This window comes from Macaca thibetana, chromosome 14, assembly GCF_024542745.1.
Source record: "Macaca thibetana thibetana isolate TM-01 chromosome 14, ASM2454274v1, whole genome shotgun sequence".
In the NCBI taxonomy this organism is placed as follows: domain Eukaryota; kingdom Metazoa; phylum Chordata; class Mammalia; order Primates; family Cercopithecidae; genus Macaca; species Macaca thibetana.
Genome location: NC_065591.1, coordinates 105425651 through 105443719, shown reverse-complemented (window position 1 = coordinate 105443719; position 18069 = coordinate 105425651). Strand labels below are relative to the sequence as shown.

The window sequence follows — 18069 nt, the reverse complement described above, 5'->3', positions numbered from 1 at the left end:
GTTCCTTCTTTCCAGAGGAGGAAACAAACCTAGAAACTTGAAGAGCAGCCTGAAGTCACACAGCTGATTAGTGAAAGTCAGCAGAAAGCTGACTGTGTCTCTGATGAGGTTGTGAGTAGGGGTGGGTGAGAGGATGGTTTCAGGAAGCCTCAAAGAGTGACACTGGGCTTGGTGGAGAATGTCCAGGCAGGCAGAAGAAAAGCAGGGCTTTTAGGATGAGGAATGGTGTTGCTTCCTTCTAACATCTTGGCCTCCCTTCAGTTCTGGGGTTTTCTAGAAATGAAGAAAATACTTCTTGCTGTTGGTAACTTGGGAAGTTTTCTTGAGAATCTTAAGAAGGGAAACTTAAGCAACTCTGAAGAGGGGGAAAAAAAAGGCCTCTCAAAATGGGCTCAAAGGAATACATTTAGACCTAGATTTATACAGATTACAGGAGCTACATGCCCTGTCATGCATGTCCAGAGGTCTAGTGGATTGAATGGTGATCCCCAACTGGAAAACACATATTCAGGTCCAAATTCCTGGAAACTGTGAATGTGACTTTATTCAGACAAGGGGTCTTTGCAGACATAGTTAACTTAAGGATCTCAAGATGAGATCATTCTGAATATAGGGTGGTTCCTGAATCCAATGACAGATGTCCCTAGAAGAGAAAGACAGAGGAAGATTAGAGACACAGGCACATAGAAGAAGGCAAAGATGGGAAAAGGGATTGAAGTGATGCTACCAGAAATCAAGTGGTGCCTTGAGCTACCAGAAGCTGGAAGAGGCAAGGGAAGGTCCTCCTCCTTGATTTTGGCCTTCTAACCTCCAGAACTGTGAGAGGAATATATATATATAATTTTTTTAGAGACAGGGTCTCACTTTGTCACCCAGGCTGGAGTACAGTGGCATGATCATAGCTCACTGTAACCTCAAACTCCTAGCTCAAGCAATCTTCCCACCTCAGTCTCTTGAGTAGCTAAATAGCTACAGGCATGCGCTACTATGCCTGGCTAATTTTTAAAAATTTTTGTGTAGAGATGGGGGTCTCACTATGTTGCCCAGGCTGGTCTCGAACTCTTGGCCTCCCAAAGCACTGGGGTTACAGGCATGAGTCTTCATGCCTGGCCTAAATTTCTGTTGTCTTCAGCCATCAAGACATCCTGTATTTATTTCCTAGGACTGCCATCTGCAGCCCTAGAAATGGCAGCTATAAGAAATAAATATAAGAGGGGACCATTTATTTTTCTGTATTTCCACTTTGAATTCATCTTCTTTCTCTTATTCCTGTTTCAGGACCACTATGTCTAAATCAAACCCTCTCTGACCACCCAGATTCTCTGGAGTAAAGATCCAGCATCTCAGGAGGCAGCAATAAATAGTGGTAAGGAGTGCAGGTTCTGAAGTTACATTGTGCAATATTGGGCAAGTTATTTATTCTGTGCCTTGATTTCTTTTCAAATATAAAATGGGAACATTAATTTTGCTTAATTTCCCAGAGTGTTGGTGAGGACTGAAAATATATGTGTGTCTACACACACACACACACACACAATTAATGCTCAATAAAAAATAATAACAAATTTACATATTCAACATATGTTCCATATCATTATTTCTCCTTTGACAATATCAGATTACTACTAGGGTCACCACATAACTTAATACCCAAACTGAAACAGTTTTGGGAGTGAAAGAGAGGCTATAATTACACTGGGAGCAGACTCCTAAGGCAACAGGGAGATGGGGTCACCCTTGAGAGGGCCCATATTTTACATGTTGGGGTATGGTGGACAGCATTGGGTTATCAGAAAACCACAAAAGGCTTTTATGTAGACAACTACTAAGAACTTTTTGAAACAACTCACTGGAAAAAAAAAAAAAAAGGAAAATGTACTTGCGTAAATTTGGCTATTCAAGTTCTGCTTTGAGGTAATGGTAAATCTCCCAAACCAAATGGTAAGGAAGTTCCCATTTGCCTGTATGGTTCACTCCTTTCTGTTTGAATATTAAACCATCATAACCTTACTACCTATTGCTAGGGGCTCAATGTTTATGTCCCTCCAGAATTCCTATGTTGAAAACTCCCAAGTTGATGGTAGTAGGAGGTGGGGCCTTTGGGGGTGATTAAGTAATGAGGATGGAGCCCTCATGAATGGGATTAGTGTCCTTATGAAAGAGACCCCCAAGAACTGTCTTGCCCCTTCCACCAAGTGAGGGCATAGTGGGAAGGTGTTATCTATGAACCAGAAAGTGAGCCCTCTTCAGATGTCAAATCTGCAAGAGCCTTGACTTTGGACTTCCCAGCTCCCAGAACTGTAAGAAATAAATTTCTGTGGTTTCTAAGCCACCAGATTATGGCATTTTGTTATAGCTGTCTAAGCAGACTGAGACATCGATTCACAAGCAGCACGGGCAAAGGCTGGAGGGCTAGCGAATGTGCAGCCCTCTAGAGCAGGAGCTGGGGCTGAGGAGGAGAAGCAGGTAGGTGCCCTGGGTCACCCTCAGAGCACTCCTGCCCCCCGCCACCACCTGCAGGCTCCTCAGGGATGCTCTTCCTCCAGTCATGGGCCCTTCAGACAAGAAACGTGCTGCCGCCATCCTTCCACCCACCATTTCTCTTCAAGAAGTGCCCAGAGAGCTCCCAAGTGTTGAAAGGCAAGCATCCTGTGGAGGTATCCTCTGGACCCCTGGCTGCTTTTCAAAACATATATGAAAAGACTCTCATACATTTAACTTTGAATATTTAGCTAAATGTCCCAAAATTCTGATTCTTACTGGCTGCTCTGAAGTGCTTGGTCCACAATGAGCCATTTTCCATACTCAGTGAGTGCAGGTACTGGACAGGCTGTCTCCATGAACCAAGCTGGCAGCCTAAGAGCAAAAGGCATGGGTCCCTGCCTGCCTGTTGAAACCTTCTTACAAAGACCACTGGAAAACAATGCTCCCTCTTTCACAGCATGTTTAATAATGCTCAAAACAATGCTCCTTCTTTCACGGCTTGAGGGAGCATTATTTTGACAGAGACTCAGTGGTGGCTCAAAATGGGGAAGTTAATGAGTTTTTGTGATAGAGTGGTTGTAGGGTAGAAATTTGTAAGCGAGGTCTGGACTGGGGTTGATCAGAATTTGTAAACAAAGTGAACTTCTGGAATAGTCAGGGGTCTTGTCTCTAGAGCTTGAGTCCAGAGTCACTGCTGAATCCTTCTCCCCGTGGTCTTGGCATCAAGCCTCTGTGCATACAACACACCAATGTGCTGATCTTAAAGTAGTTTGATCTTTGCTGGTGTTGCAAGACATGGTTTGATACAATTAATCTATTTTGCAGGTCATAATACAGTTTTGCAGTTTGTAATTTCAGTTGTATTTCTTACTTCTGGGGAAAGGAGAATTAATCTCCAAAGAGCTGCCTCTCCTCTTATTTAGCCCAGGAACAAATCCCTAATGGAAGCAAGAATGAAGACTTGTTTCCACTGGGAGTGTCCCATTTACTGCCTCCTCATGCGTCACCAAAGTCTCAATCTTCTTGCTGAGTCAAGGATCTTCAACAACCTGGCCTCTACCACCCACCACCCCCGATCATCACTTACCACCTCCATTAACATAACCCAACATCCATCACCATCACCCTCCATCACCCTGCCCACTTCCATGGCCCACCCCATCACCATACCCACCACTCCCAACCAGTACCACTTACTAAACAAGCACTGTGTGCCAGGAACTGTGCTATGTGGGTTTGCCATGCTCATTTTATTTAATCTCCACTCCAGCTTTTTGATGTAGATTACTGGTTCTCAACTAGAAAGATATTGATGCCTGGCTTCTCACCCAGAAGTACTGAATCAGAAGTTCTTGAATTAGGGCACAGGAATCTGTATCTTACAAATATTTCAAATGATTTTGATGCATAGATAACATTTGAGAACCACAGATGTAAACAATATTATCTTTGTTATACAGATGGGCCAAGGGAGAGGAGATTAAAAATGATTTCCCTTGTGATTCTAAGAATGGCTGTTTTGAAGATGTTTGGGGAATAGTCTTGAAGAACCAAGAACAGCGCTGGGCACAGTGGCTCATGCCTATAATCCCAGCAATTTGGGAGGCTGAGGCGGGAGGATTGCTTGAGCCCAGGAGTTCAAGACCAGTCTTGGCAACATGGTGCAACCCCACCTCTACCAAAAATATGAAAATTGGCCAGTCTCGAAAGCCAGTCTCAAAATAAATAAATAAGTAGATTAAATTTTAAAAATAAAAAATTATATTAAAAAAAGAATCAAGAAGAAATAATTACTTCCGTTTAGTGAACACTGAATCTATTGTTGATTTGATTTTATAGAGGAGGAAACTGAAGCCCCAGAAAGGTTAGATCAATTTCCTAAGGTCACATAGCTCATAAGGGGAGAACCTGGGTTCAGAAGCAGATCCTCCTGACCCCACCTGCTGTGCTCTTTACTGGATACCACGGTGGTCTCCAGGAAGCCCCTCTCAGGGTGGCGTATGTGTTTCTTTGTTTTACAGACATATTGACCATATTTCAGCTTCTACACCTTGGAAACACAGTTTTCCCACTAAGAACGATGTCCTCTCTGCTGTCCTGGCTTTTTCAAACATGGAGTGTCACTGTCACTTTCCTTCTTCCCCAGCAGCTCCTCTTAACACCCCAACAGGCCTCTGTCCTCCCTGGTACCCAGGTGTAAGATGTCAATATATTTTCTCTTTTTTCCCTTTTCGCCAGCTATTACCTCCTTTTTCAATATATTTATTTCCCCTGTCTTTCTCCAATTTTCATTGCTATTGCTCCAGGTCCTCACACTCTCTGAATCTTTGTAAAGCCCTCTAACTGGCTTATTGGCACCTCCAGTTTCTTTCCCACATTATCCACTCTGCACTCAATAAAATATTTATCTTCTAAAAATGCTTTTGCTGTCATTCCTGGCTCCAAAACCCTATGAAGCCCTAACTGTTCATCCAAAGCCCTCCCCAGGAGGGCCAAGTCCACAGATTTATTAAAAAACAAATAAATTGTAACAAACCTGATTTTGTTTTAAAATTCCTGCACAAACAGCTAAGCAATTCTGACATTCTACTCAATATTTGGACTCTTACTGAAACACTAATGGATTGTCTTCAACACATGTCAGTGTTGATAAAAATCAGAGTGAATGTGGACATAAACACATGCTCTAATTTCATATAACACAACACATAATATTGTTTCCTTTCTTAAAAATCAATTTCTATGTAATTTCTATGACTTTTGTAATATCTAGTTCAATATCTAGCTCTCAAAAGTATCTTTTATGTGAGCTTTTTGCTGTTTCAAGAAATAGTTTTTTACTTTATGTCCCACTTGAGATAAGATATCTAACCTAGTACAATCACATGTACTTACTCATATCTAGTATGTATATAAATTACAACCATTAATTCTAATGAGAAAGCTATAACCAGCATTTATACATTTATGTAAAAAGGAATCTTTAACTGGTTCAAGAAATATCTAAATACTGAATATATCACTAACATTCCCCCCAACCCTTGCAAATAATTGTTGGATTACATTAACAATTCTCTAATTTCACCACTTGTTAAATTAGTTTATAAACATAGTGTAAAAACCAACACTGCTTTAAATGCTATTTTCTGGCAGAACGCCATTCTGTGCATCAGAGTGACCCTGAGTAATATACAAGCAATTACTCATCACTCACTGTTGTCTCAAATGCTCAGAAAGTCTCACCTTTTTTACTTCCTGGGCTGAATTCCAGCCTGAAGTATGTGTTAGGGACTGTTATCTAGCCACTGAGATGAACAACCCTCAAATCTCAGTGGTTCATCAACACAAAATTTTTGTTGTGTATCTTATTCTATGGGCAGCTTCACTCCAGGTGGTATCTCAGGGACCCAGCCAGGCTCCTTCTTCCTTATGGTTCTGCTAACTGTTCAGGTGGGACATCTATTGTGGGACTTGCTGGGGAACAGGCCCAGAAGTGACACACATCACTTTCTCCTGTATCCTACAAGCCAGGACTCCAAAGCTGGGCCAGCCTATGGCAAAGGATCTGGGAAATGTTGAGAAGCACACAGATTCAGGTGAGGACTACTAACTTCTGAAACAGGAGACAAATTCACCTCTGAAGTGGCTTGGGAGAGTTGAGTATCATAGAATTAGGAAGACTTGGGAGCTAAGCTGGGAAGGTTTCACTTTATAAGTCCTTTTTTTTTTTTTTTTTTTTTTCCTCTTAGAGACAGGGTTTCTCTTTGTCACTGAGGCTGGAGCATAGTAGTGTGATCATAACTCACTGTAGCCTCCACCTCCTAGGTTCAAGCGATCCTCCCATCTCAGCCTCCTGGGTAGGTTGGACTACAAGCATGTGCCACCACACTTGGCTAATTTTTAAATATTTTGTAGAAATGGGGTCTCCCTATGTTTCCCAGCCTGGTCTCAAGCTCTTGGCCTTGAGCAATACTTCCGCCTTGGCATCTCAAAGTGCTGGGATTACAGGCATGAGCCACCATGCCTGGCCCATCTTCTAAGTCTTAACTAGAAGACTGAATTCCTTGGAGGTTCAAATAGGATGCCAGAAACCTGAGCATCCATTCTGCAACCCATGGACCAAATGAAGTCTACCTAAGGGTTTTTGCCAAACTTTGTTTTATTGAATTAATAAATACAGTACTCCTTAACAGAAAGAATAGTAGGGTACGATGTTATGCTAAGAAGCTTAGATCAATTAGGAATTGGATTTTAAATTGTATATGATGAAACTTGAAACATTTTGTGAAAAAATGAAATTAAAAGATAAAAATTTAAAAAATATACTTCTTTAAAAACATAAACTGCTTCAAGATTAAGATATTTTTATAAGACATGATACCAGTGATTTTGTCTATCCTTAAAGAACTGAGGGTCCAGAGAATTTAACCATGCTGATGTAATCTTTTTCACGTTATTAATTGAAGAAAAATGAGTGCCCTTTATATATCTTTTAAGATTAGGAAACAAAAACAAGTCAGAAGGAGCCAAAGCAGGACGGTAAGGTGGATGCCTAATGATTTCCCATAGGAACTTAAGATTGCCTTTGTTTGATGAGAGAAATGAGCAGGAGCATTGTCATGGTGGGGAAGGGCTCTCTAGTGAACCTTTCCTGGGCATTTTTCTGCTAAAGCATTGGCTAACTTTCTCAAAACACTCTCATAATAAGCAGATGTCGTCATTCTTTGCCCTTCCAGAAAGTCAACAAGAAAAACGCCTTGAGCATTCCAAAAAACTGTTGCCATGACCTTTGCTCTTGACCAGTCTGCTTTTACTTTGACTGGACCACTTGCCCCTCTTGGTAGCCATTGCTTTGATTGTGCTTTGTCTTCAGGATGGTACTGGTAAAGCCATGTTTCACCTTCTGTTGCAACTTTTCGAAGAAATGCTTTAGGATCTCAATCCTACTTGTTTGAAATTTCCACTGAAAGCTCTGCTCTTGTCTGCAGCTGATATGGACACGTAAGTTTTCGTACCTATTGAGTGGAAATGCTCAACTTTAACTTTTCAGTCAGAATTGTGTAAGTTGAACCATTGAGTTGGCTATAGTGTTGGCTATTGTTTTTGCTGTCAATTATTAGTCCTCTTTATTTAGGGAATGAACAAGATTAATTTTTTCCTTGCAAATTAACATGGATGGTCTGCTGCTTCAGGCTTCATTTTCAACATTTATCTAGTCCCTTCTTAAAAAGAGTTATCCATTTGTAAATTGCTGATTTCTTTGGGGCCATTGTCCCTATAAACTTTTCATAGAGCATCAATGATTTCATCATTCTACCACCCAAGCTTCACTATAAATTTGATGTTTCTTCTTGCTTCCCTTTTAGCAGAATTTATGTTGTTTTGATAGGAGCTATTTTCAGACTGATTTCTTATTTTTCTTAGTACCTCCAAATAGATCCTGTTCAGACACATTATAACAGTTAGTGCAAGTTTATTTTGATGCAAAAGTTTGAAATTCATGCATACTTTTTTCATAAGTTGCATTTTCCATGAACTTTTGGGGGACTCCTTGTATAATCAATTATAATATTTTGAACTCTTCATGTTTTAATTTACTAAGGCTGTTTTTCCCTAACTTTAATTTGCATAAGAATCACCTGGATATCTTGTTAAAGCATGGGTTTCGCCTGATTCATAAGTCCTCAGGTTCTGCATGCTTAACAAGCTCCCAGGTGATGCCCATGCTGCTGGTTTGAGGACCATGCCCAGCAGCAAGGCAGCAAAGTAGAACCCAAAATGATGCATTATAAAAGATGATTGACAAAGAGTAAATAGTTATGAATGTTCTTGACTCACCTTTGAGTCAGGTTCAATTTTAGTACATATGTGGTTGCTAATAGAGATACTGTAGAGATACAATATTAACATCATGTATAAAAGTAAGTGCTCTGGAATTAATAAAACTTGGGTGTAAATCTTGACCCTGTCATTTATGGGCTATGTGGTCTTGAGTGAGTAATTCAATCCTCTGAGTCTTTCTATGAAGGATAAACAATACTCACATCAAACGATTGTTGAGATTTGAATGAAAGCCTTGGCAGAATCTCTGCCATAGAACTGGCACTGAACAAGTGGACACTGTAATTCTTAGCTCATCTTTGACATCAATAAAACAATCCTATGACTGGCATGCAGAAGAATTTCTGGCCCTGGCCCTAAACTGAAAAAACAATGTTGTGCCTGACCAGAGTTGCTGGTTACTTCCACATTATTTGGGCATCAGAGTTGACTTTCCCCATCACCAGAATACAGGATTTTGCCTCGAGTTCTAGGACAGATTTCAATGGAAGCATCTAGAATCTTTGGGTCTTTGGGTTTGTCTCCTTCAGTCTGAGAGTCACGTTAATTTTTCACACATTGTATTCCACTGACTGCTATCTCTTTTTTTCGTTTGTTTTCTTTTTAAGGTAGAGTCTTGCTCTGTTGCCCAGGCTGGAGTGCAGTGGCTGGATCTCGGCTCATTGCAACTTTGCCTCCCAGGTTCAAGCAATTTCCTGCCTCAGCTTCCTGAGTAGCTGGGATTACAGGCACCTGCCACCCTGCCTGGCTAATTTTTGTATTTTTAGTACGGATGGGGTTTCACCATGTTGACCAGGCTGGTCTCGAACTCCTGGCCTCAAGTGATCTGCCTGCCTCAGCCTCCCAAAGTGCTGGGATTTACGGATGTGAGACACTGTGCTGGGCCTGCTGTATCTCTTTGCACAGTCACTGGAATCCCTTTTCTGGGGCCACATCAAACAAGCTGATTGCTTTGTATACAAGACTCCATGTAATCACTCCTTGGGTGTTTTTTTGTTTGTTTGTTTGTTTGTTTGTTTTTTGAGACGGAGTCTCTCCCTCTGTCACCCAGGCTGGAGTGCAGTGGTGCATCTCCGCTAACTGCAAGCTCCACCTTCCGGGTTCACGCCATTCTCCTGCCTTAGCCTCCTGAGTAGCTGGGACTACAGGTGCCCGCCACCACACCTGGCTAATTTGTTTTTGTATTTTTAGTAGAGATGGGGTTTCACCATGTTAGCCAGGATGACCTCGATCTCCTGCCCTCGTGATCCGCCCGCCTCAGCCTCCCAAAGTGCTGGGATTACAGGCGTGAGCCACTGCGCCCGGCCTACTCCTTGGATTTTATAATCCACTTGTCTAATTTTAACTTTTTATTTTTTATTTCTAAAGTAACGTAAACATATTTTTCTTAAAAAAAAAAATGATTGCTGCTTAAAAGGCTAAAGTCTCCTCAACCTTATTCTTTCTCCCCTAACTCCCTGCCCTAAAGTAACCATGGTTACGAGTTTAATCTCCTTCCCTTCAGTTTTGAAGACAACTTTTTGTAATCTGAAGTTCTGTAAACCTTTAAAAGTGTTTGTTGTGAATATAAGGTTTGTTCTATTGTTTGCTTCTCTTCAATCTAAATGTATGTCCCGGGCAATCTCATCTAAACTTACAACTTCCACTGCTACCAATGATAACTTCAGAATTTATGTCTTTAGCTCATATCTCTCTCTTGAGCTCTAGAACAATATATCCAAGTGTCCCCTGGATGTCTCCATCTGGAAATTCCACAAGCACCTTAAACACAATCTGTCTCCATCTGAACTTGTAAGCTTCTTCCTAAACTAGTTCCTCTTTCTGGTTTTTGCCTCATAGTTAGACATCTTGATGTACCCTATCGTTCAGGGCAAAAGGAAATTGAAAAAAATACATAGTGATATTGACTACATGCAAAGTAAATGTTATTATGGATATGACCATATTGAAAAAATTGTATTCTTTGTTCTCTCTTCAAGGTAAACATTTACATACATGTCATTTCCCCTATGGTGACTGTTTTTGATTGTTGTCTTAGGCTGGGATCCTAGAAAAGGAATTACTAGGTCAAAGTAAATGACCTCTTCTATGGTTCATGCCATATTTGTGCCATTGCACTTGCTAAATTGTTTTCCCAAAGAATTGTGGCAATCTTCAATGTCATGTGTTTCACTATCCCTGCCAACATTAGATATTTTAAAAATTTAAAATAAACATTTTTCTGAACCTACAGAAAGTAGATGCAAGGTTACCAAGGCCTAGAGAGTGGGAATGGGGGGTTATTGTTTAATGGTAACAGAGTTTCTTTTTGAGGTGATGAAAAAGTTTTGGAAATAGTGGTGATGGTTGCACAACTTTGTGAATGTAATTAATGCCACTGAATTGTACACTTAAAATGGTGAAAGTGGCAAATTTTATGTTATTTACACACATCATTTTTATTGTAATAAAATTTTTTTAATATAAAAAAGAGCACAGTCCTAAAAGATGAGAGACTTCTATTAAATTAATATTAACGCTGGGTGTGATGGCTTACATCTGTAGCCCAGCACTTTGAGGGGCTGAGGTGGGAAGATCACTTGAGGCCAGAAGTTTGAGGTTGCAGTACGCTGCGACCACACCGCTGTAGTACAGCCTAGGTGACAGAGTGAAATCCAGTCAATGTTGGCAGGGATAGTGAAACACATGCATTGAAGATTGGTGCAATTCTTTGGGAATGCAATTTAGCAAGGGCAATGGCACAAATATGACATGAACCATAGAAGAGCTCATTTACTTCGCTCTAGTAATTCCTTTTCTAGGATTCCAGTCTAAGACAACAATCCAAAACATAGAAGAAACGGTATGTATATAAATGTTTACCTTGATATTACTAATAAGAGGGAAGAAACAATTTTTTCAATAACAGGTAACGTTTATTGAGTATTTCCTATTTATTAGACTCCGGGCTAAGTGCTATACATATATTAGCTCCTTTTTTCCTTACAGCAAACTTTTGAGTTAAATACTATTCTCATACCCATTTTAGAAAGTAGGAACTAATGTCTAGTGAGTTTAAGTATCTTGCACAAGGTCATGTAGCTAGTAAGTTACATAGTTGGGATCTGAATTCAGTTCTGGTTTCATGCCTGAGCTTTCAAGTACTACTACTAAACTGAGAAGGCACTTGATTGAGTAAATGACATCATCCTCTTAATGAAGCATTATGCAGCTGTTAAAGATAATAGATGTAAAGGTTATGAGGCAGCATGAAAATATAACTCATTTATTCCATAAATATTTGTTTCTAAATACATTCATTTGCTGAATGAATAAAATGTTAAGCCAACAAAACAGGATGGAAAATGGCATGTATGTATATTTCTGTGTGTGTGTATACACACACACACACACAGTAAATATATATTTATATGTAAATGTACATAATTTGTAGGAATTATAATATTATATCTATAAAATAAGTAGGAAAAAATACCAGAAGGAAATATGACAAATTATTAACTCTGTAACCCTGTTCTTCTTAGAACGGTGAAATTATTGATTTTTCTCTCTAATTTTCTCCTTTTAATAATGATTTTTATGACTTTTAAAATTGTTTTTACCTTTTTTTGTTATAAGAAAAACTTGGGACCATAACGTCCTTCCCTCAACCCCCAAACTGGGAAAGTGCTGAGAGACCAAAGAATGCTCTGGACAAGGCACCAGGCAGCAGCAGGACAGCACTAGAGATCCATGTTGTCCCCGCCCCTCCTCCTGTCTCTAAACTGCTGTTAAGCTAGTTTGCGAGCTCTTTGCCTACTGTGTTTGAGCGATGGGACTGTTTTCTTCGGAGGGTTCTCAGATACTCTCCATGATGTTTGGGTTCTCAGGGACACCTGCTCTTTGGTTGGGCACCACAATGTTGGCTCACTGCCCAGCCTTCAGGGTTCAGGCAGTGGACATATACCCTTGAAGAACCTGGTGGGGGACCCATCACACTACATTTATTATAGAAAAATTTAAGCATATACAGAAGTGGAGAGAATGGTATAATGAACATCACGGACTCATCATCATGTTTTACCAGTAATTGGCGTACAGCTAATCTCATTTCATAACACAGTTATCCCTCCTTATCCATGGGGATTGGTTCTAGGACCTCCCACTGATAGCAACATTTTCGAATGCTCAATTGCCTGATACAAAGTGGCATAGTATTTATATGTAACCTATGCACATCCTCCCAGATAGTTTAAATCACCTCCAGTTTACTTGTAATACCTAATACAACGTAAATGCTATGTACGTAGTTGTTATACTTCATTGTTCAGGAAAAAATGACAAGAAAAAAGTTTGTACATGTTAAGTACAGAGGCAGCTTTTCCCCCAGGTATTTTTGATTTGTAGTTGGTTGAATCCATGGATGTGAAATCCACAGACAGGAAGGGCTGACTAAATCTCTGCTTAAAAATTTTTAAAAATTATTTATTTTATCTTCTATTCTCCTTTTCACAGGTGTTGATGTCCCCACTCTTGTCTCTCCATCTTCTAAATTGTTTTGAAGCAAATCCCAGAAATCTTAACATTTTATTTTTAAATATTTCTATATGTATTTTTAAAGATAAGCAATTAAAAAAAATAACTATAATACCACTACCTAAATTATTAGTAATTCCTTTATGTAACCAGATATCCAGTTAGTGGTCAAGTTGATTTTATTGTATCCTAATTTATTTCTCTTTATAGTTTGTTTGAACCAAGATCCAAATAAGGTCCATACTTTGTAACCAGTTGCTATGTTTTAAAATCTCTTTTCATGTTCTGGTTTCCTCTTCCTGTTTTTGTTCCCCCTTTGTGACTTATCTGTTGAACAAACAGGATCATTTGTTTGTAGACTTTCCTGTTTTCTGGATTTTGCTGGCTGTATGTCAATGGTGTCATTGACTTTGTTTCTCTGCTGTCTATATTTACTGCAATTTGGTAGCATGACATAAAATTCTGATCAGATTCAGGGTCCATTTTTTTAGTAAGAGTATTTCCGAGACGGTGTTTGTACTCCTATCAGGAGGCATACGCTGTCTGGTTAGCTGTCATTTTGTATTGTTAGTAGCCATTAGTGCTCAGTGCTTAGATCTGTGCTGTCCAACAAAAATATAATGCAAGCCACATATGTCATTTAAAATTTCTGGTAGCCATTACCAAAAATAAAAGCAAATCAAGTTAAAATTTTAAGAGTTTATTGTGCATCAACAACCCCCAAAAGTCTCCTGGTTTGATAAGCAGGAGAGATGATGCCAAAAGTGGTGAGCATCTGGGCTCACAGCAGTCACAGTGCAGCTTCAAAAGCCTAAATGAGAAAGTACATTGGTCTTTGTTGTGATTGGCTATTAAAACTTACATTCCTTTTAGGGCAAGTAGGGCTGTATAAGCTTATTTGTCTGTAGCTGATGGGTTCAGAATTCCGAAAGAAAAAGCTAAGTTGTGTTTGTGGTTAGAGCTAATATTTCAGGAAAATCATGATAGCTTAAGTTTCAGTGATGTGGCTACAGGCAGTTGGCCTAGCGGTCTGTCCAAATGGTGGCCTCAATTTTGAATTTTCCTTAACACGAGGTTTTTAGAAAGTAAAAAAACAAACAAACAAAAAAACAGGTAAAATTAATTTTAAACATTTATGTATGTCTTTACTTAATTTTTAAACATTGACAGCATTTTATGTTTTTTAAGTGTATAACATATTTTGAAGTTTATATACCTTGTGGAGTGTTTAAATCTAGCTAATTAACAAATGCATTACCCCACACAGTTACCATTTTTGTGGTGAGAACACATAACATCCATTCTCTTTACATTTTTCAAGAATACAATATATTGTCATTAATTATAGTCACCTTGCTGCATAATAGAGCTCTTGAAATTTATTCTTCCTATCTACTGTAATTAAGTTTTAAAAACTAAATTAAATTTATAAAAAGTTGTTTTTAACCCAATATATTTCACATACTATCATTTCAACATATAATCAATATAAACATTATTAATGAGATATTTTTCATTTTCATACATGAAGTCTTTGAAAGTCAGTGTGCATTTGACACTTACAGCACATATCAACTCAATTTGCTACATCTCAAGTGCTCAATAGTCACATGTGGCTAGGGCCTGCCATATTGAACTGTGCAGAACTAAATCCATTCTGTCATTTGGAGGCTACAAAATACTGATATTCAAATTCTATCATTCCTTTCTCATTTATTAGCTAACACACGTTTATTTTAAAAAGGTTTCTCTCATCAACTACTTACTTTACAGGATTGATCTTGATTCTTTTTCTTATTTGCCAATTTCCAAATAATGAGTTGATTTCTCAGCATGCTCCAAAGATGACCAATGAGGTTTTTCTTTTAATGTAACATTATGTATTTATGATTTAAACATACTTTTAAAATGTTTAAATCATCATGTTCTTATTAATGCTCAGATTTTCCTGTCTTTGGCGTGTAGGAACCTCTCAAGTTGGCTCTTGAGTTTTCTTGACATGACCCCAGTTATCTTTGATAGGTTTCTGGTAAGATAAAGTGTCCTAGGTATAGCTTGCAAAAGTTCTGGCCAAGAGTTAGAATCAGCCATTTTTCCTCAGAGCCCTGGTTTATTTTGGCTTTAAAAGAAATGGCTTTAAAGACCACAATCTAGGTACTAGAAGTGCTCATTGCTACTGGCTTTTTTTAGTCGTCGTTTTTAGACCTTTTTAAAGCTAGAAAATATTAAAAATATATATATTATGAGTTTATTCTGATACTCCCAATTCAAATTCAGGACTGTAAGGTTTTTACTTAAATGTTTTGATGTTACATTTGTATCCCTTTTCCTCCATGCAGAAAATACTGGTTCTCAATGATAGCAACAAAATTATTCATTTGCTTTATCCCACAACAGTCGACCAAATATGCTAACACTTCTACCAACAATATGATTATTAAAAACATTTAAGCTTTTTCTACACATTGAATGCAAAGTGCATTGTGCCCCCTCCCAAATTTATATGTTGAAGCCCTAATATGCAATGAGATGGTATTTGGAGATGAAGTCTAGTGTTAGACGAGGTCATGGTAGGAGTTGGCTGGGAAAGAGGTTGTGTGGGAGGTGGTCATGATGGCATTAGCTCCCTTATAAGAAGAGATACCAGACAGCTTTTTCTCTTTCCCTCTGCCATGTGAGGACACAGCAAGGAAGCTATTTGCAAGCTAGAAAGAGAGCCTTGGCAGGGCGCAGTGGCTTACTCCTGTAATCCCAGCACTTTGGAAGGCCCAGGCAGGTGGATCACGAGGTCAAGAGACCAAGACCATCCTGACCAACATGGTGAAACCCATCTCTACTAAAAATACAAAAATTAGCTGGGCATGGTGGTGTGCGCCTGTAGTCCCAGCAACTCAGGAGGCTGAGGCAGGAGAATCACTTGAACCTGGGAGGCAGAGCTTGCAGTGAGCCGGGATGGCGCCACTGCACTCCAGCCAGGGCTACAGAGTGAGACTCCGTCTCAAAAAAGAAAAAAAAAAAAAAAAAAGAAAAGAAAAGAAAAGAAAGAGAGCCTTCACCAGAAAGGGAACCCTGCTGGACTTTAATCTTGGTCGAGGTGGGTGGATCACTTGAGGTCAGGAGTTCAAGACCAGCCTGGCCAACATGGTGAAACCCCGTCTCTACTAAACATACAAAAATTTAACTGACTATGGTGGTACGCGCCTGTAATACCAGCTGCTTGGGAGGCTGAGGCAGGAGAATTGCCTGAACCTGGGAGGTGGAGGTTGCAGTGAGCTGATATCGCACCATTGCTTCCAGCCTGGGCAACAGAGTGAGAGTCTGTTTAAAAAAACAAAAAAAGCCGGGCGCAGTGGCTTCCGCCTGTAATCCAGCACTTTGGGAGGCCGAGGTGGGCGGATCACGAGGTCAGGAGATCGAGACCATCCTGGCTAACACGGTGAAACCCCGTCTCTACTAAAAAATACAAAAAAAAAAAAAAAAAAAAAAAAAAAAACTAGCCGAGTGAGGTGGCAGGCGCCTGTAGTCCCAGCTACTCGGGAGGCTGAGGTGGGAGAATGGCATGAACCTGGGAGGCAGAACTTGCAGTGAGCTGAGATCGCACCACTGCACTCCAGCCTGGGTGACAGAGCGAGACTCCGTCTCAAAAAAAAAAAAAAAACAACAACAACAAAAAAACGACACACACACACAAAAAACAAAAACAAGAAAAAACTGTTTTGTTATGGCAGCCCCAGCAGACTAATACAGCTGTTCTTTTTGTCCTTAGGGTATATTCTTGTCTTTGGATGTAATATAGCCTAGGGTATATTTTTAAAGTAAAATTTAAAAGGGGAAAACAAAAAATAGAGGTTTTAATGGATTTTATTTTATTTTTATACCCAGTCAAATTCAGCAATGGTGAGGGGTTATATACCAACTTTAATGACACTAATGTTAATAAGTAATGGATTTTAAAGGTTAAATTTTTTTCTGACTTTCAGACATTGCCTTAAAGATAAGTTCAGTTTATTGTAAGTTGAAAATTAATTTCTGTTACCTATGGGATAAAATATGAAACATTTGAAATATAAATTTCTTGTAAGATTATAGCTTACAACATAAGTTGTTGCGAATGTTCCAAAATTATTTTTGTGATTTGAGTTGGGAAATTATGAAGACAAAAAGAGTATGTAAAATTTAGAGTAATTTACTAATAGATTCTTACTTTTTCAAAGTCTCCCAGAATGTTACCGTGGACATTCAGTAAGGTGATGTGTGTGTGTATTTGTGGGTAGGGAGGGTGTTCGGGGGAAGGTACATACACATGTATGTATAAGCATATACAAATAGATGAACACATATATTTTATTAGCCTAGTCTGTAAGGAGTAATCATACCACTGGTGTCTATTCCTATAACTAAAGAATGAGAGTAACTTAACTAAATAAATTTATTCATTTAACTACATAAATTTATTAATTTTCACACATTTCTTTCATTGTGAGACAGTTTCAGTGGTTGATATTTTAGTTGAAATATTTAGGTCTCTAAAAACCCCAATTAATTTTGAAATCCTAGTCTGAAGACAGACCTAAATGAAAAAAGTTTTAAATCTAGAATTAATTTTTTGTAGATACCCAAATAATTTCAACTAAAGAATATTTCCACCAATAATTTTTGTCATTTCATTTTAATTTATTTTTGATCCATGCAATATAAATGAAGAACTGAATTGTAGTACTGTGTTTTGCAAATAAGAATACTTCAAAATTTCCAATTTCCAATTCAACCTATATCTACTAGTTGGAAAACTAAAGTATTTTAAATTTATTCACATATTGCAATTCTAGAAAAGAGCAAATAGCCAAGATAACGAGACCATAAACTCACGTGGGCACTCTTTAGGGCACAGAACATCCTTCTGGGTAAATCTGGGAGGAGTATACTCATTCACAGCCCAGGGTCAGAGTTTGCACCCTCTTTATTTTCTTGCTGGACATTGTTTAAAGCCTTGGCACCCAGACCCATAGGATGTTAGGGCCAAAGGGCACTTAGAGATCCAGTCCAACCCTTTTCTTGAAAGATGAAGAAACTGAGGTCTCAAAGTATGATGGAAATTTCCAGAAGTTATAAAGTTAGCTACTTTTAGAACGCAGATTTATAACATCAGTAACAAAAAGTTTATATAATTGAAAATATTAGCATTCATGTGCTCTTAGGCAGAATTAATATAAGGCTTATAGAGTTGAA

The 18069-nt window shown here is 38.8% G+C and overlaps 1 protein-coding gene and 1 long non-coding RNA gene across 2 annotated transcripts in view; one reads left to right on the top strand and one right to left on the bottom strand.

Annotated features, from left to right (window-relative positions):
• REXO2 (RNA exonuclease 2) overlaps positions 1 to 18069 on the bottom strand; it is a 1032599-nt gene that overhangs the window by 828215 nt on the left and 186315 nt on the right. The window lies entirely within an intron of this gene.
• LOC126935936 (uncharacterized) overlaps positions 1 to 18069 on the top strand; it is a 51575-nt gene that overhangs the window by 11741 nt on the left and 21765 nt on the right. The window contains exon 2 of the long non-coding RNA XR_007719346.1: positions 1279 to 1366. This is a non-coding gene — a long non-coding RNA (uncharacterized LOC126935936). The remainder of the gene's footprint in view (positions 1 to 1278; positions 1367 to 18069) is intronic.